The sequence below is a fragment of the Triturus cristatus genome, chromosome 8, assembly GCF_964204655.1.
Source record: "Triturus cristatus chromosome 8, aTriCri1.1, whole genome shotgun sequence".
In the NCBI taxonomy this organism is placed as follows: Eukaryota; Metazoa; Chordata; class Amphibia; order Caudata; family Salamandridae; genus Triturus; species Triturus cristatus.
The window spans coordinates 739,058,090-739,077,122 of record NC_140591.1 but is presented as its reverse complement, the minus strand read 5'-3'; the positions used below and the strand labels follow the sequence as shown (position 1 = coordinate 739,077,122).

Here is a 19,033-nt window from a genome sequence, read left to right as displayed (position 1 = left end):
GGGCATCCACTTGGACCCTTTCCACCTTTTCTAAATCTCGCTTGATCGAGCCTGATTGAGCACTGATTGAGCAGATAAGCACATGTCATTCTCATTTCAGAAAGGTATTGGTTAGCTTGCTGCTAGCAGCTCAGTTATGTTATGATGTTAGAGGCTATGCAAGGAATGCTTTAGTCCAGCGATATGCAGTTTTTATTGCGCCTTACATTCAGCAGGAAGATCTTTAGCTTGAATCTGTGGCCTAGGTATTCACCTTGGTATTTTTTTTGGCACAAAGTGAAGGAGTATTTGAGAGAAAATGCACAATGTGTTTCTTATGTTGTTATGAACAACTTGTTACTCTTTCTCATTAAGCTTCAGCCACTGCAGAAATATATAAATAAGGGCTGACTTCCTGTAAGACGTGTCCAAAGCTGGGACGGAATAAAAGGAGACACTTGTAAATGATAGTGCTATCGTTTGAGAAAGGGTAAGTTGAGACTGACTTTCATGCGTATTCACAGACCAAGCATCATAAAGATACCAGCATGATCTTCATTGCGGGCTTAGAGCCGGTATTAGCTTTTGAGAGGTAAGAGGATTTTGAGGGCTCGTTGGTCTAGGGGTATGATTCTCGCTTTGGGTGCGAGAGGTCCCGGGTTCAAATCCCGGACGAGCCCTTTTCTTGGTACTCTTTTCAAGTTGTTTTGAAGTTTGCGTTTCAAAACCAACATCAATTTTTTCTTTGCAGTAGTGGATAATTCTTTGCTAGAGTCTCATGCTTCAGCCCTGCCCAGTCTGAGCTAATACCAAACATCTGGTCTTGCATGGCATGTACGAGCGTTCAGCTAGGGATGTCGGGCAGGTTGCATGAAAGAAATCTAAAGCCAGAGGCCCATGGAATAGCCAGTTCGGAGCAGTTTCATTACAGAAAAATCAACTGTAGGTATCTGTTTCTGTAGTGTAGTGGTTATCACGTTTGCCTCACACGCGAAAGGTCCCCGGTTCGAAACCGGGCAGAAACAGTTGTTATATTGTGTTGGCTACAATGTTGATAGGTGCCGTTTTGCCATGGAATTGTCCAAGCCCTGAAGATTATTTCATGCAATCTCGTTCCAAGAAAGGGAATTCTCTCAAAACACTAAAGTAATCGGCGTGTGGATGTATCTGTTGGTTCTCAGACCTTGCTTTCAAAAGAGCCCTGCAATCGGTTCACTGCTCACCTAGAACAAGCATTAACATGGAGAATTGTTGGCACCAACAGGAATCTTATTTTAGTGGAGTGTTTCTGGCTTTGAGTGCAGAGGCCCTCGGCTCAATTCCAAGATGATCCTTCTCAAGGTGATGATACAAATGCATTGTCACCTTTACGTTTAATGTCAGAATCATTTATTTCCAGTTGGTGGTGTAAGAATGTTTGCAACAGTATGGCGATTTTTCCTAGCCATGCATGAATGAAAGCATATCACTCGCCTTTAGGTGTTTTTCTAATACATTGATATTTGCATCTTCCTTCCTAGCCTGCATGTTTGACTAGCTTACAGGCTGCATGTAATAAGTATCACATCAGGGCCCTTCTTCTACTCAATTCACAACTGTTCTATCACGACATAGATAAGAAAGCTGCATCTGCTTTTGTTGTGTAGTGGTAATCAGGTTTACCTGACGTGTGAAAGCCCCATGCTTTGAAAGTACACAGTAACAAAGAAACCGATGACTTTTATAAAAAGGTGTCATGTGTGTCTCTTACTTTGCACAAAAAGTGCCAGAGATGACTTCATTTGCAGTCACTTGAAAAGTAGGGATTCTCCAATGAATGGTAAATGGTTGAAACAAATCTGAAGAAATGCATGACATACCTGTGTGTGTGTGTGTACGCATGTATGTATATATAGGGAGAGAGAGAGCGTCAATATAAACAGACTTTATTTCAATCAAGCTGTCTTTTCTATCCTTCAGGAGCAGAATGTTCTGATCATCAGCGCTCCAGAATGTAGTGTTTTCTTGGCAAGCATCACATATTGTGATGTTTTAGCTAAAAGTTCCATATCCTAGAGACTGATATATTCCTCTGTACTTGTACCTTGGGGATTCATCAAAACCTGGCATCATAAGCAGCTTTCTACTGCCACAGACTGGACAGCGAAACAATTTAAAATATCCCAGAAAAAGAAAATAAGCATGCTTAATCAGAGCTTTCTGGACAGGAAGGACATTTGAGCAAGTGAGGAATAAGCACTGCTTTTGTTAATTTGCATAGGCAGAATAGAGACTTCTGGGAAAAGGCCGAAATTACAGTCACAGAAAATGGCTGCATCTATAGAGAACGCTAAGAAGTGTTGGCAGCTTTTCCTCTGACCCTGGCCACTTTTACAAGCAATCCTATGATAGTCAGCAGGACCCACCCTAAAAAGGAAGGGGCATCCACTTGGACCCTTTCCACCTTTTCTAAATCTCGCCTGATCGAGCCCTGATCGAGCCGATAAGCACATGTAATTCTCATTTCAGAAAGGTATTGGTTAGCTTGCTGCTAGCAGCTCAGTTATGTTATGATGTTAGAGGCTATGCAAGGAATGCTTTAGTCCAGCGATATGCAGTTTTTATTGCGCCTTGCATTCAGCAGGAAGATCTTTAGCTTGAATCTGTGGCCTAGGTATTCACCTTGGTATTTTTTTTGGCACAAAGTGAAGGAGTATTTGAGAGAAAATGCACAATGTGTTTCTTATGTTGTTATGAACAACTTGTTACTCTTTCTCATTAAGCTTCAGCCACTGCAGAAATATATAAATAAGGGCTGACTTCCTGTAAGACGTGTCCAAAGCTGGGACGGAATAAAAGGAGACACTTGTAAATGATAGTGCTATCGTTTGAGAAAGGGTAAGTTGAGACTGACTTTCATGCGTATTCACAGACCAAGCATCATAAAGATACCAGCATGATCTTCATTGCGGGCTTAGAGCCGGTATTAGCTTTTGAGAGGTAAGAGGATTTTGAGGGCTCGTTGGTCTAGGGGTATGATTCTCGCTTTGGGTGCGAGAGGTCCCAGGTTCAAATCCCGGACGAGCCCTTTTCTTGGTACTCTTTTCAAGTTGTTTTGAAGTTTGCGTTTCAAAACCAACATCAATTTTTTCTTTGCAGTAGTGGATAATTCTTTGCTAGAGTCTCATGCTTCAGCCCTGCCCAGTCTGAGCTAATACCACACATCTGGTCTTGCATGGCATGTACGAGCGTTCAGCTAGGGATGTCGGGCAGGTTGCATGAAAGAAATCTAAAGCCAGAGGCCCATGGAATAGCCAGTTCGGAGCAGTTTCATTACAGAAAAATCAACTGTAGGTATCTGTTTCTGTAGTGTAGTGGTTATCACGTTCGCCTCACACGCGAAAGGTCCCCGGTTCGAAACCGGGCAGAAACAGTTGTTATATTGTGTTGGCTACAATGTTGATAGGTGCCGTTTTGCCATGGAATTGTCCAAGCCCTGAAGATTATTTCATGCAATCTCGTTCCAAGAAAGGGAATTCTCTCAAAACACTAAAGTAATCGGCGTGTGGATGTATCTGTTGGTTCTCAGACCTTGCTTTCAAAAGAGCCCTGCAATCGGTTCACTGCTCACCTAGAACAAGCATTAACATGGAGAATTGTTGGCACCAACAGGAATCTTATTTTAGTGGAGTGTTTCTGGCTTTGAGTGCAGAGGCCCTCGGCTCAATTCCAAGATGATCCTTCTCAGGGTGATGATACAAATGCATTGTCACCTTTACGTTTAATGTCAGAATCATTCGTTTCCAGTTGGTGGTGTAAGAATGTTTGCAACAGTATGGCGATTTTTCCTAGCCATGCATGAATGAAAGCATATCACTCGCCTTTAGGTGTTTTTCTAATACATTGATATTTGCATCTTCCTTCCTAGCCTGCATGTTTGACTATCTTACAGGCTGCATGTAATAAGTATCACATCAGGGCCCTTCTTCTACTCAATTCACAACTGTTCTATCACGACATAGATAAGAAAGCTGCATCTGCTTTTGTTGTGTAGTGGTAATCAGGTTTACCTGACGTGTGAAAGCCCCATGCTTTGAAAGTACACAGTAACAAAGAAACCGATGACTTTTATAAAAAGGTGTCATGTGTGTCTCTTACTTTGCACAAAAAGTGCCAGAGATGACTTCATTTGCAGTCACTTGAAAAGTAGGGATTCTCCAATAAATGGTAAATGGTTGAAACAAATCTGAAGAAATGCATGACATACCTGTGTGTGTGTGTGTATGCATGTATGTATATATAGGGAGAGAGAGAGCGTCAATATAAACAGACTTTATTTCAATCAAGCTGTCTTTTCTATCCTTCAGGAGCAGAATGTTCTGATCATCAGCGCTCCAGAATGTAGTGTTTTCTTGGCAAGCATCACATATTGTGATGTGTTAGCTAAAAGTTCCATATCCTAGAGACTGATATATTCCTCTGTACTTGTACCTTGGGTTTTCATCAAAACCTGGCATCATAAGCAGCTTTCTACTGCCACAGACTGGACAGCGAAACAATTTAAAATATCCCAGAAAAAGAAAATAAGCATGCTTAATCAGAGCTTTCTGGACAGGAAGGACATTTGAGCAAGTGAGGAATAAGCACTGCTTTTGTTAATTTGCATAGGCAGAATAGAGACTTCTGGGAAAAGGCCGAAATTACAGTCACAGAAAATGGCTGCATCTATAGAGAACGCTAAGAAGTGTTGGCAGCTTTTCCTCTGACCCTGGCCACTTTTACAAGCAATCCTATGATAGTCAGCAGGACCCACCCTAAAAAGGAAGGGGCATCCACTTGGACCCTTTCCACCTTTTCTAAATCTCGCCTGATCGAGCCTGATCGAGCAGATAAGCACATGTCATTCTCATTTCAGAAAGGTATTGGTTAGCTTGCTGCTAGCAGCTCAGTTATGTTATGATGTTAGAGGCTATGCAAGGAATGCTTTAGTCCAGCGATATGCAGTTTTTATTGCGCCTTGCATTCAGCAGGAAGATCTTTAGCTTGAATCTGTGGCCTAGGTATTCACCTTGGTATTTTTTTTGGCACAAAGTGAAGGAGTATTTGAGAGAAAATGCACAATGTGTTTCTTATGTTGTTATGAACAACTTGTTACTCTTTCTCATTAAGCTTCAGCCACTGCAGAAATATATAAATAAGGGCTGACTTCCTGTAAGACGTGTCCAAAGCTGGGACGGAATAAAAGGAGACACTTGTAAATGATAGTGCTATCGTTTGAGAAAGGGTAAGTTGAGACTGACTTTCATGCGTATTCACAGACCAAGCATCATAAAGATACCAGCATGATCTTCATTGCGGGCTTAGAGCCGGTATTAGCTTTTGAGAGGTAAGAGGATTTTGAGGGCTCGTTGGTCTAGGGGTATGATTCTCGCTTTGGGTGCGAGAGGTCCCGGGTTCAAATCCCGGACGAGCCCTTTTCTTGGTACTCTTTTCAAGTTGTTTTGAAGTTTGCGTTTCAAAACCAACATCAATTTTTTCTTTGCAGTAGTGGATAATTCTTTGCTAGAGTCTCATGCTTCAGCCCTGCCCAGTCTGAGCTAATACCAAACATCTGGTCTTGCATGGCATGTACGAGCGTTCAGCTAGGGATGTCGGGCAGGTTGCATGAAAGAAATCTAAAGCCAGAGGCCCATGGAATAGCCAGTTCGGAGCAGTTTCATTACAGAAAAATCAACTGTAGGTATCTGTTTCTGTAGTGTAGTGGTTATCACGTTTGCCTCACACGCGAAAGGTCCCCGGTTCGAAACCGGGCAGAAACAGTTGTTATATTGTGTTGGCTACAATGTTGATAGGTGCCGTTTTGCCATGGAATTGTCCAAGCCCTGAAGATTATTTCATGCAATCTCGTTCCAAGAAAGGGAATTCTCTCAAAACACTAAAGTAATCGGCGTGTGGATGTATCTGTTGGTTCTCAGACCTTGCTTTCAAAAGAGCCCTGCAATCGGTTCACTGCTCACCTAGAACAAGCATTAACATGGAGAATTGTTGGCACCAACAGGAATGTTATTTTAGTGGAGTGTTTCTGGCTTTGAGTGCAGAGGCCCTCGGCTCAATTCCAAGATGATCCTTCTCAAGGTGATGATACAAATGCATTGTCACCTTTACGTTTAATGTCAGAATCATTTATTTCCAGTTGGTGGTGTAAGAATGTTTGCAACAGTATGGCGATTTTTCCTAGCCATGCATGAATTTAAGCATATCACTCGCCTTTAGGTGTTTTTCTAATACATTGATATTTGCATCTTCCTTCCTAGCCTGCATGTTTGACTATCTTACAGGCTGCATGTAATAAGTATCACATCAGGGCCCTTCTTCTACTCAATTCACAACTGTTCTATCACGACATAGATAAGAAAGCTGCATCTGCTTTTGTTGTGTAGTGGTAATCAGGTTTACCTGACGTGTGAAAGCCCCATGCTTTGAAAGTACACAGTAACAAAGAAACCGATGACTTTTATAAAAAGGTGTCATGTGTGTCTCTTACTTTGCACAAAAAGTGCCAGAGATGACTTCATTTGCAGTCACTTGAAAAGTAGGGATTCTCCAATAAATGGTAAATGGTTGAAACAAATCTGAAGAAATGCATGACATACCTGTGTGTGTGTGTGTACGCATGTATGTATATATAGGGAGAGAGAGAGCGTCAATATAAACAGACTTTATTTCAATCAAGCTGTCTTTTCTATCCTTCAGGAGCAGAATGTTCTGATCATCAGCGCTCCAGAATGTAGTGTTTTCTTGGCAAGCATCACATATTGTGATGTTTTAGCTAAAAGTTCCATATCCTAGAGACTGATATATTCCTCTGTACTTGTACCTTGGGTTTTCATCAAAACCTGGCATCATAAGCAGCTTTCTACTGCCACAGACTGGACAGCGAAACAATTTAAAATATCCCAGAAAAAGAAAATAAGCATGCTTAATCAGAGCTTTCTGGACAGGAAGGACATTTGAGCAAGTGAGGAATAAGCACTGCTTTTGTTAATTTGCATAGGCAGAATAGAGACTTCTGGGAAAAGGCCGAAATTACAGTCACAGAAAATGGCTGCATCTATAGAGAACGCTAAGAAGTGTTGGCAGCTTTTCCTCTGACCCTGGCCACTTTTACAAGCAATCCTATGATAGTCAGCAGGACCCACCCTAAAAAGGAAGGGGCATCCACTTGGACCCTTTCCACCTTTTCTAAATCTCGCCTGATCGAGCCTGATTGAGCACTGATTGAGCAGATAAGCACATGTCATTCTCATTTCAGAAAGGTATTGGTTAGCTTGCTGCTAGCAGCTCAGTTATGTTATGATGTTAGAGGCTATGCAAGGAATGCTTTAGTCCAGCGATATGCAGTTTTTATTGCGCCTTGCATTCAGCAGGAAGATCTTTAGCTTGAATCTGTGGCCTAGGTATTCACCTTGGTATTTCTTTTGGCACAAAGTGAAGGAGTATTTAAGAGAAAATGCACAATGTGTTTCTTATGTTGTTATGAACAACTTGTTACTCTTTCTCATTAGGCTTCAGCCACTGAAGAAATATATAAATAAGGGCTGACTTCCTGTAAGACGTGTCCAAAGCTGGGACGGAATAAAAGGAGACACTTGTAAATGATAGTGCTATCGTTTGAGAAAGGGTAAGTTGAGACTGACTTTCATGCGTATTCACAGACCAAGCATCATAAAGATACCAGCATGATCTTCATTGCGGGCTTAGAGCCGGTATTAGCTTTTGAGAGGTAAGAGGATTTTGAGGGCTCGTTGGTCTAGGGGTATGATTCTCGCTTTGAGTGCGAGAGGTCCCGGGTTCAAATCCCGGACGAGCCCTTTTCTTGGTACTCTTTTCAAGTTGTTTTGAAGTTTGCGTTTCAAAACCAACATCAATTTTTTCTTTGCAGTAGTGGATAATTCTTTGCTAGAGTCTCATGCTTCAGCCCTGCCCAGTCTGAGCTAATACCAAACATCTGGTCTTGCATGGCATGTACGAGCGTTCAGCTAGGGATGTCGGGCAGGTTGCATGAAAGAAATCTAAAGCCAGAGGCCCATGGAATAGCCAGTTCGGAGCAGTTTCATTACAGAAAAATCAACTGTAGGTATCTGTTTCTGTAGTGTAGTGGTTATCACGTTCGCCTCACACGCGAAAGGTCCCCGGTTCGAAACCGGGCAGAAACAGTTGTTATATTGTGTTGGCTACAATGTTGATAGGTGCCATTTTGCCATGGAATTGTCCAAGCCCTGAAGATTATTTCATGCAATCTCGTTCCAAGAAAGGGAATTCTCTCAAAACACTAAAGTAATCGGCGTGTGGATGTATCTGTTGGTTCTCAGACCTTGCTTTCAAAAGAGCCATGCAATCGGTTCACTGCTCACCTAGAACAAGCATTAACATGGAGAATTGTTGGCACCAACAGGAATCTTATTTTAGAGGAGTGTTTCTGGCTTTGAGTGCAGAGGCCCTCGGCTCAATTCCAAGATGATCCTTCTCAAGGTGATGATACAAATGCATTGTCACCTTTACGTTTAATGTCAGAATCATTTATTTCCAGTTGGTGGTGTAAGAATGTTTGCAACAGTATGGCGATTTTTCCTAGCCATGCATGAATGAAAGCATATCACTCGCCTTTAGGTGTTTTTCTAATACATTGATATTTGCATCTTCCTTCTTAGCCTGCATGTTTGACTATCTTACAGGCTGCATGTAATAAGTATCACATCAGGGCCCTTCTTCTACTCAATTCACAACTGTTCTATCACGACATAGATAAGAAAGCTGCATCTGCTTTTGTTGTGTAGTGGTAATCAGGTTTACCTGACGTGTGAAAGCCCCATGCTTTGAAAGTACACAGTAACAAAGAAACCGATGACTTTTATAAAAAGGTGTCATGTGTGTCTCTTACTTTGCACAAAAAGTGCCAGAGATGACTTCATTTGCAATCACTTGAAAAGTAGGGATTCTCCAATAAATGGTAAATGGTTGAAACAAATCTGAAGAAATGCATGACATACCTGTGTGTGTGTGTGTACGCATGTATGTATATATAGGGAGAGAGAGAGCGTCAATATAAACAGACTTTATTTCAATCAAGCTGTCTTTTCTATCCTTCAGGAGCAGAATGTTCTGATCATCAGCGCTCCAGAATGTAGTGTTTTCTTGGCAAGCATCACATATTGTGATGTGTTAGCTAAAAGTTCCATATCCTAGAGACTGATATATTCCTCTGTACTTGTACCTTGGGGATTCATCAAAACCTGGCATCATAAGCAGCTTTCTACTGCCACAGACTGGACAGCGAAACAATTTAAAATATCCCAGAAAAAGAAAATAAGCATGCTTAATCAGAGCTTTCTGGACAGGAAGGACATTTGAGCAAGTGAGGAATAAGCACTGCTTTTGTTAATTTGCATAGGCAGAATAGAGACTTCTGGGAAAAGGCCGAAATTACAGTCACAGAAAATGGCTGCATCTATAGAGAACGCTAAGAAGTGTTGGCAGCTTTTCCTCTGACCCTGACCACTTTTACAAGCAATCCTATGATAGTCAGCAGGACCCACCCTAAAAAGGAAGGGGCATCCACTTGGACCCTTTCCACCTTTTCTAAATCTCGCCTGATTGAGCACTGATTGAGCAGATAAGCACATGTCATTCTCATTTCAGAAAGGTATTGGTTAGCTTGCTGCTAGCAGCTCAGTTATGTTATGATGTTAGAGGCTATGCAAGGAATGCTTTCGTCCAGCGATATGCAGTTTTTATTGCGCCTTGCATTCAGCAGGAAGATCTTTAGCTTGAATCTGTGACCTAGGTATTCACCTTGGTATTTCTTTTGGCACAAAGTGAAGGAGTATTTGAGAGAAAATGCACAATGTGTTTCTTATGTTGTTATGAACAACTTGTTACTCTTTCTCATTAAGCTTCAGCCACTGCAGAAATATATAAATAAGGGCTGACTTCCTGTAAGACGTGTCCAAAGCTGGGACGGAATAAAAGGAGACACTTGTAAATGATAGTGCTATCGTTTGAGAAAGGGTAAGTTGAGACTGACTTTCATGCGTATTCACAGACCAAGCATCATAAAGATACCAGCATGATCTTCATTGCGGGCTTAGAGCCGGTATTAGCTTTTGAGAGGTAAGAGGATTTTGAGGGCTCGTTGGTCTAGGGGTATGATTCTCGCTTTGGGTGCGAGAGGTCCCGGGTTCAAATCCCGGACGAGCCCTTTTCTTGGTACTCTTTTCAAGTTGTTTTGAAGTTTGCGTTTCAAAACCAACATCAATTTTTTCTTTGCAGTAGTGGATAATTCTTTGCTAGAGTCTCATGCTTTAGCCCTGCCCAGTCTGAGCTAATACCAAACATCTGGTCTTGCATGGCATGTACGAGCGTTCAGCTAGGGATGTCGGGCAGGTTGCATGAAAGAAATCTAAAGCCAGAGGCCCATGGAATAGCCAGTTCGGAGCAGTTTCATTACAGAAAAATCAACTGTAGGTATCTGTTTCTGTAGTGTAGTGGTTATCACGTTTGCCTCACACGCGAAAGGTCCCCGGTTTGAAACCGGGCAGAAACAGTTGTTATATTGTGTTGGCTACAATGTTGATAGGTGCCGTTTTGCCATGGAATTGTCCAAGCCCTGAAGATTATTTCATGCAATCTCGTTCCAAGAAAGGGAATTCTCTCAAAACACTAAAGTAATCGGCGTGTGGATGTATCTGTTGGTTCTCAGACCTTGCTTTCAAAAGAGCCCTGCAATCGGTTCACTGCTCACCTAGAACAAGCATTAACATGGAGAATTGTTGGCACCAACAGGAATCTTATTTTAGTGGAGTGTTTCTGGCTTTGAGTGCAGAGGCCCTCGGCTCAATTCCAAGATGATCCTTCTCAAGGTGATGATACAAATGCATTGTCACCTTTACGTTTAATGTCAGAATCATTTATTTCCAGTTGGTGGTGTAAGAATGTTTGCAACAGTATGGCGATTTTTCCTAGCCATGCATGAATGAAAGCATATCACTCGCCTTTAGGTGTTTTTCTAATACATTGATATTTGCATCTTCCTTCCTAGCCTGCATGTTTGACTATCTTACAGGCTGCATGTAATAAGTATCACATCAGGGCCCTTCTTCTACTCAATTCACAACTGTTCTATCACGACATAGATAAGAAAGCTGCATCTGCTTTTGTTGTGTAGTGGTAATCAGGTTTACCTGACGTGTGAAAGCCCCATGCTTTGAAAGTACACAGTAACAAAGAAACCGATGACTTTTATAAAAAGGTGTCATGTGTGTCTCTTACTTTGCACAAAAAGTGCCAGAGATGACTTCATTTGCAGTCACTTGAAAAGTAGGGATTCTCCAATAAATGGTAAATGGTTGAAACAAATCTGAAGAAATGCATGACATACCTGTGTGTGTGTGTGTATGCATGTATGTATATATAGGGAGAGAGAGAGCGTCAATATAAACAGACTTTATTTCAATCAAGCTGTCTTTTCTATCCTTCAGGAGCAGAATGTTCTGATCATCAGCGCTCCAGAATGTAGTGTTTTCTTGGCAAGCATCACATATTGTGATGTGTTAGCTAAAAGTTCCATATCCTAGAGACTGATATATTCCTCTGTACTTGTACCTTGGGTTTTCATCAAAACCTGGCATCATAAGCAGCTTTCTACTGCCACAGACTGGACAGCGAAACAATTTAAAATATCCCAGAAAAAGAAAATAAGCATGCTTAATCAGAGCTTTCTGGACAGGAAGGACATTTGAGCAAGTGAGGAATAAGCACTGCTTTTGTTAATTTGCATAGGCAGAATAGAGACTTCTGGGAAAAGGCCGAAATTACAGTCACAGAAAATGGCTGCATCTATAGAGAACGCTAAGAAGTGTTGGCAGCTTTTCCTCTGACCCTGGCCACTTTTACAAGCAATCCTATGATAGTCAGCAGGACCCACCCTAAAAAGGAAGGGGCATCCACTTGGACCCTTTCCACCTTTTCTAAATCTCGCCTGATCGAGCCTCATTGAGCACTGATTGAGCAGATAAGCACATGTCATTCTCATTTCAGAAAGGTATTGGTTAGCTTGCTGCTAGCAGCTCAGTTATGTTATGATGTTAGAGGCTATGCAAGGAATGCTTTAGTCCAGCGATATGCAGTTTTTATTGCGCCTTGCATTCACCAGGAAGATCTTTAGCTTGAATCTGTGGCCTAGGTATTCACCTTGGTATTTCTTTTGGCACAAAGTGAAGGAGTATTTGAGAGAAAATGCACAATGTGTTTCTTATGTTGTTATGAACAACTTGTTACTCTTTCTCATTAAGCTTCAGCCACTGCAGAAATATATAAATAAGGGCTGACTTCCTGTAAGACGTGTCCAAAGCTGGGACGGAATAAAAGGAGACACTTGTAAATGATAGTGCTATCGTTTGAGAAAGGGTAAGTTGAGACTGACTTTCATGCGTATTCACAGACCAAGCATCATAAAGATACCAGCATGATCTTCATTGCGGGCTTAGAGCCGGTATTAGCTTTTGAGAGGTAAGAGGATTTTGAGGGCTCGTTGGTCTAGGGGTATGATTCTCGCTTTGGGTGCGAGAGGTCCCAGGTTCAAATCCCGGACGAGCCCTTTTCTTGGTACTCTTTTCAAGTTGTTTTGAAGTTTGCGTTTCAAAACCAACATCAATTTTTTCTTTGCAGTAGTGGATAATTCTTTGCTAGAGTCTCATGCTTCAGCCCTGCCCAGTCTGAGCTAATACCACACATCTGGTCTTGCATGGCATGTACGAGCGTTCAGCTAGGGATGTCGGGCAGGTTGCATGAAAGAAATCTAAAGCCAGAGGCCCATGGAATAGCCAGTTCGGAGCAGTTTCATTACAGAAAAATCAACTGTAGGTATCTGTTTCTGTAGTGTAGTGGTTATCACGTTCGCCTCACACGCGAAAGGTCCCCGGTTCGAAACCGGGCAGAAACAGTTGTTATATTGTGTTGGCTACAATGTTGATAGGTGCCGTTTTGCCATGGAATTGTCCAAGCCCTGAAGATTATTTCATGCAATCTCGTTCCAAGAAAGGGAATTCTCTCAAAACACTAAAGTAATCGGCGTGTGGATGTATCTGTTGGTTCTCAGACCTTGCTTTCAAAAGAGCCCTGCAATCGGTTCACTGCTCACCTAGAACAAGCATTAACATGGAGAATTGTTGGCACCAACAGGAATCTTATTTTAGTGGAGTGTTTCTGGCTTTGAGTGCAGAGGCCCTCGGCTCAATTCCAAGATGATCCTTCTCAGGGTGATGATACAAATGCATTGTCACCTTTACGTTTAATGTCAGAATCATTCGTTTCCAGTTGGTGGTGTAAGAATGTTTGCAACAGTATGGCGATTTTTCCTAGCCATGCATGAATGAAAGCATATCACTCGCCTTTAGGTGTTTTTCTAATACATTGATATTTGCATCTTCCTTCCTAGCCTGCATGTTTGACTATCTTACAGGCTGCATGTAATAAGTATCACATCAGGGCCCTTCTTCTACTCAATTCACAACTGTTCTATCACGACATAGATAAGAAAGCTGCATCTGCTTTTGTTGTGTAGTGGTAATCAGGTTTACCTGACGTGTGAAAGCCCCATGCTTTGAAAGTACACAGTAACAAAGAAACCGATGACTTTTATAAAAAGGTGTCATGTGTGTCTCTTACTTTGCACAAAAAGTGCCAGAGATGACTTCATTTGCAGTCACTTGAAAAGTAGGGATTCTCCAATAAATGGTAAATGGTTGAAACAAATCTGAAGAAATGCATGACATACCTGTGTGTGTGTGTGTATGCATGTATGTATATATAGGGAGAGAGAGAGCGTCAATATAAACAGACTTTATTTCAATCAAGCTGTCTTTTCTATCCTTCAGGAGCAGAATGTTCTGATCATCAGCGCTCCAGAATGTAGTGTTTTCTTGGCAAGCATCACATATTGTGATGTGTTAGCTAAAAGTTCCATATCCTAGAGACTGATATATTCCTCTGTACTTGTACCTTGGGTTTTCATCAAAACCTGGCATCATAAGCAGCTTTCTACTGCCACAGACTGGACAGCGAAACAATTTAAAATATCCCAGAAAAAGAAAATAAGCATGCTTAATCAGAGCTTTCTGGACAGGAAGGACATTTGAGCAAGTGAGGAATAAGCACTGCTTTTGTTAATTTGCATAGGCAGAATAGAGACTTCTGGGAAAAGGCCGAAATTACAGTCACAGAAAATGGCTGCATCTATAGAGAACGCTAAGAAGTGTTGGCAGCTTTTCCTCTGACCCTGGCCACTTTTACAAGCAATCCTATGATAGTCAGCAGGACCCACCCTAAAAAGGAAGGGGCATCCACTTGGACCCTTTCCACCTTTTCTAAATCTCGCCTGATCGAGCCTGATTGAGCACTGATTGAGCAGATAAGCACATGTCATTCTCATTTCAGAAAGGTATTGGTTAGCTTGCTGCTAGCAGCTCAGTTATGTTATGATGTTAGAGGCTATGCAAGGAATGCTTTAGTCCAGCGATATGCAGTTTTTATTGCGCCTTGCATTCAGCAGGAAGATCTTTAGCTTGAATCTGTGGCCTAGGTATTCACCTTGGTATTTCTTTTGGCACAAAGTGAAGGAGTATTTAAGAGAAAATGCACAATGTGTTTCTTATGTTGTTATGAACAACTTGTTACTCTTTCTCATTAGGCTTCAGCCACTGAAGAAATATATAAATAAGGGCTGACTTCCTGTAAGACGTGTCCAAAGCTGGGACGGAATAAAAGGAGACACTTGTAAATGATAGTGCTATCGTTTGAGAAAGGGTAAGTTGAGACTGACTTTCATGCGTATTCACAGACCAAGCATCATAAAGATACCAGCATGATCTTCATTGCGGGCTTAGAGCCGGTATTAGCTTTTGAGAGGTAAGAGGATTTTGAGGGCTCGTTGGTCTAGGGGTATGATTCTCGCTTTGAGTGCGAGAGGTCCCGGGTTCAAATCTCGGACGAGCCCTTTTCTTGGTACTCTTTTCAAGTTGTTTTGAAGTTTGCGTTTCAAAACCAACATCAATTTTTTCTTTGCAGTAGTGGATAATTCTTTGCTAGAGTCTCATGCTTCAGCCCTGCCCAGTCTGAGCTAATACCAAACATCTGGTCTTGCATGGCATGTACGAGCGTTCAGCTAGGGATGTCGGGCAGGTTGCATGAAAGAAATCTAAAGCCAGAGGCCCATGGAATAGCCAGTTCGGAGCAGTTTCATCACAGAAAAATCAACTGTAGGTATCTGTTTCTGTAGTGTAGTGGTTATCACGTTCGCCTCACACGCGAAAGGTCCCCGGTTCGAAACCGGGCAGAAACAGTTGTTATATTGTGTTGGCTACAATGTTGATAGGTGCCATTTTGCCATGGAATTGTCCAAGCCCTGAAGATTATTTCATGCAATCTCGTTCCAAGAAAGGGAATTCTCTCAAAACACTAAAGTAATCGGCGTGTGGATGTATCTGTTGGTTCTCAGACCTTGCTTTCAAAAGAGCCATGCAATCGGTTCACTGCTCACCTAGAACAAGCATTAACATGGAGAATTGTTGGCACCAACAGGAATCTTATTTTAGAGGAGTGTTTCTGGCTTTGAGTGCAGAGGCCCTCGGCTCAATTCCAAGATGATCCTTCTCAAGGTGATGATACAAATGCATTGTCACCTTTACGTTTAATGTCAGAATCATTTATTTCCAGTTGGTGGTGTAAGAATGTTTGCAACAGTATGGCGATTTTTCCTAGCCATGCATGAATGAAAGCATATCACTCGCCTTTAGGTGTTTTTCTAATACATTGATATTTGCATCTTCCTTCTTAGCCTGCATGTTTGACTATCTTACAGGCTGCATGTAATAAGTATCACATCAGGGCCCTTCTTCTACTCAATTCACAACTGTTCTATCACGACATAGATAAGAAAGCTGCATCTGCTTTTGTTGTGTAGTGGTAATCAGGTTTACCTGACGTGTGAAAGCCCCATGCTTTGAAAGTACACAGTAACAAAGAAACCGATGACTTTTATAAAAAGGTGTCATGTGTGTCTCTTACTTTGCACAAAAAGTGCCAGAGATGACTTCATTTGCAATCACTTGAAAAGTAGGGATTCTCCAATAAATGGTAAATGGTTGAAACAAATCTGAAGAAATGCATGACATACCTGTGTGTGTGTGTGTACGCATGTATGTATATATAGGGAGAGAGAGAGCGTCAATATAAACAGACTTTATTTCAATCAAGCTGTCTTTTCTATCCTTCAGGAGCAGAATGTTCTGATCATCAGCGCTCCAGAATGTAGTGTTTTCTTGGCAAGCATCACATATTGTGATGTGTTAGCTAAAAGTTCCATATCCTAGAGACTGATATATTCCTCTGTACTTGTACCTTGGGGATTCATCAAAACCTGGCATCATAAGCAGCTTTCTACTGCCACAGACTGGACAGCGAAACAATTTAAAATATCCCAGAAAAAGAAAATAAGCATGCTTAATCAGAGCTTTCTGGACAGGAAGGACATTTGAGCAAGTGAGGAATAAGCACTGCTTTTGTTAATTTGCATAGGCAGAATAGAGACTTCTGGGAAAAGGCCGAAATTACAGTCACAGAAAATGGCTGCATCTATAGAGAACGCTAAGAAGTGTTGGCAGCTTTTCCTCTGACCCTGACCACTTTTACAAGCAATCCTATGATAGTCAGCAGGACCCACCCTAAAAAGGAAGGGGCATCCACTTGGACCCTTTCCACCTTTTCTAAATCTCGCCTGATTGAGCACTGATTGAGCAGATAAGCACATGTCATTCTCATTTCAGAAAGGTATTGGTTAGCTTGCTGCTAGCAGCTCAGTTATGTTATGATGTTAGAGGCTATGCAAGGAATGCTTTCGTCCAGCGATATGCAGTTTTTATTGCGCCTTGCATTCAGCAGGAAGATCTTTAGCTTGAATCTGTGACCTAGGTATTCACCTTGGTATTTCTTTTGGCACAAAGTGAAGGAGTATTTGAGAGAAAATGCACAATGTGTTTCTTATGTTGTTATGAACAACTTGTTACTCTTTCTCATTAAGCTTCAGCCACTGCAGAAATATATAAATAAGGGCTGACTTCCTGTAAGACGTGTCCAAAGCTGGGACGGAATAAAAGGAGACACTTGTAAATGATAGTGCTATCGTTTGAGAAAGGGTAAGTTGAGACTGACTTTCATGCGTATTCACAGACCAAGCATCATAAAGATACCAGCATGATCTTCATTGCGGGCTTAGAGCCGGTATTAGCTTTTGAGAGGTAAGAGGATTTTGAGGGCTCGTTGGTCTAGGGGTATGATTCTCGCTTTGGGTGCGAGAGGTCCCGGGTTCAAATCCCGGACGAGCCCTTTTCTTGGTACTCTTTTCAAGTTGTTTTGAAGTTTGCGTTTCAAAACCAACATCAATTTTTTCTTTGCAGTAGTGGATAATTCTTTGCTAGAGTCTCATGCTTTAGCCCTGCCCAGTCTGAGCTAATACCAAACATCTGGTCTTGCATGGCATGTACGAGCGTTCAGCTAGGGATGTCGGGCAGGTTGCATGAAAGAAATCTAAAGCCAGAGGCCCATGGAATAGCCAGTTCGGAGCAGTTTCATTACAGAAAAATCAACTGTAGGTATCTGTTTCTGTAGTGTAGTGGTTATCACGTTTGCCTCACACGCGAAAGGTCCCCGGTTTGAAACCGGGCAGAAACAGTTGTTATATTGTGTTGGCTACAATGTTGATAGGTGCCGTTTTGCCATGGAATTGTCCAAGCCCTGAAGATTATTTCATGCAATCTCGTTCCAAGAAAGGGAATTCTCTCAAAACACTAAAGTAATCGGCGTGTGGATGTATCTGTTGGTTCTCAGACCTTGCTTTCAAAAGAGCCCTGCAATCGGTTCACTGCTCACCTAGAACAAGCATTAACATGGAGAATTGTTGGCACCAACAGGAATCTTATTTTAGTGGAGTGTTTCTGGCTTTGAGTGCAGAGGCCCTCGGCTCAATTCCAAGATGATCCTTCTCAAGGTGATGATACAAATGCATTGTCACCTTTACGTTTAATGTCAGAATCATTTATTTCCAGTTGGTGGTGTAAGAATGTTTGCAACAGTATGGCGATTTTTCCTAGCCATGCATGAATGAAAGCATATCACTCGCCTTTAGGTGTTTTTCTAATACATTGATATTTGCATCTTCCTTCCTAGCCTGCATGTTTGACTATCTTACAGGCTGCATGTAATAAGTATCACATCAGGGCCCTTCTTCTACTCAATTCACAACTGTTCTATCACGACATAGATAAGAAAGCTGCATCTGCTTTTGTTGTGTAGTGGTAATCAGGTTTACCTGACGTGTGAAAGCCCCATGCTTTGAAAGTACACAGTAACAAAGAAACCGATGACTTTTATAAAAAGGTGTCATGTGTGTCTCTTACTTTGCACAAAAAGTGCCAGAGATGACTTCATTTGCAGTCACTTGAAAAGTAGGGATTCTCCAATAAATGGTAAATGGTTGAAACAAATCTGAAGAAATGCATGACATACCTGTGTGTGTGTGTGTATGCATGTATGTATATATAGGGAGAGAGAGAGCGTCAATATAAACAGACTTTATTTCAATCAAGCTGTCTTTTCTATCCTTCAGGAGCAGAATGTTCTGATCATCAGCGCTCCAGAATGTAGTGTTTTCTTGGCAAGCATCACATATTGTGATGTGTTAGCTAAAAGTTCCATATCCTAGAGACTGATATATTCCTCTGTACTTGTACCTTGGGTTTTCATCAAAACCTGGCATCATAAGCAGCTTTCTACTGCCACAGACTGGACAGCGAAACAATTTAAAATATCCCAGAAAAAGAAAATAAGCATGCTTAATCAGAGCTTTCTGGACAGGAAGGACATTTGAGCAAGTGAGGAATAAGCACTGCTTTTGTTAATTTGCATAGGCAGAATAGAGACTTCTGGGAAAAGGCCGAAATTACAGTCACAGAAAATGGCTGCA

General features: G+C 41.6%; 10 non-coding genes across 10 annotated transcripts; all 10 read left to right on the top strand.

Annotated features, from left to right (window-relative positions):
- Positions 1 to 587: 587 nt before the first annotated feature.
- Positions 588 to 659, top strand: TRNAP-UGG (transfer RNA proline (anticodon UGG)). Its single transcript has one exon. It is a non-coding gene; the product is annotated as a tRNA-Pro (tRNA).
- A 2,659-nt stretch (positions 660 to 3,318) lies between these two features.
- Positions 3,319 to 3,391, top strand: TRNAV-CAC (transfer RNA valine (anticodon CAC)). Its single transcript has one exon. It is a non-coding gene; the product is annotated as a tRNA-Val (tRNA).
- Positions 3,392 to 5,360: 1,969 nt separating this feature from the next.
- Positions 5,361 to 5,432, top strand: TRNAP-UGG (transfer RNA proline (anticodon UGG)). The gene has a single exon. It is a non-coding gene; the product is annotated as a tRNA-Pro (tRNA).
- Positions 5,433 to 7,757: 2,325 nt separating this feature from the next.
- On the top strand, positions 7,758 to 7,829 carry TRNAS-UGA (transfer RNA serine (anticodon UGA)). The gene has a single exon. It is a non-coding gene; the product is annotated as a tRNA-Ser (tRNA).
- A 272-nt stretch (positions 7,830 to 8,101) lies between these two features.
- On the top strand, positions 8,102 to 8,174 carry TRNAV-CAC (transfer RNA valine (anticodon CAC)). The gene has a single exon. It is a non-coding gene; the product is annotated as a tRNA-Val (tRNA).
- Positions 8,175 to 10,144: 1,970 nt separating this feature from the next.
- Positions 10,145 to 10,216, top strand: TRNAP-UGG (transfer RNA proline (anticodon UGG)). The gene has a single exon. It is a non-coding gene; the product is annotated as a tRNA-Pro (tRNA).
- A 2,669-nt stretch (positions 10,217 to 12,885) lies between these two features.
- TRNAV-CAC (transfer RNA valine (anticodon CAC)) lies at positions 12,886 to 12,958 on the top strand. The gene has a single exon. It is a non-coding gene; the product is annotated as a tRNA-Val (tRNA).
- A 1,980-nt stretch (positions 12,959 to 14,938) lies between these two features.
- Positions 14,939 to 15,010, top strand: TRNAS-UGA (transfer RNA serine (anticodon UGA)). Its single transcript has one exon. It is a non-coding gene; the product is annotated as a tRNA-Ser (tRNA).
- Positions 15,011 to 15,282: 272 nt separating this feature from the next.
- On the top strand, positions 15,283 to 15,355 carry TRNAV-CAC (transfer RNA valine (anticodon CAC)). Its single transcript has one exon. It is a non-coding gene; the product is annotated as a tRNA-Val (tRNA).
- A 1,970-nt stretch (positions 15,356 to 17,325) lies between these two features.
- TRNAP-UGG (transfer RNA proline (anticodon UGG)) lies at positions 17,326 to 17,397 on the top strand. Its single transcript has one exon. It is a non-coding gene; the product is annotated as a tRNA-Pro (tRNA).
- Positions 17,398 to 19,033: the final 1,636 nt, after the last annotated feature.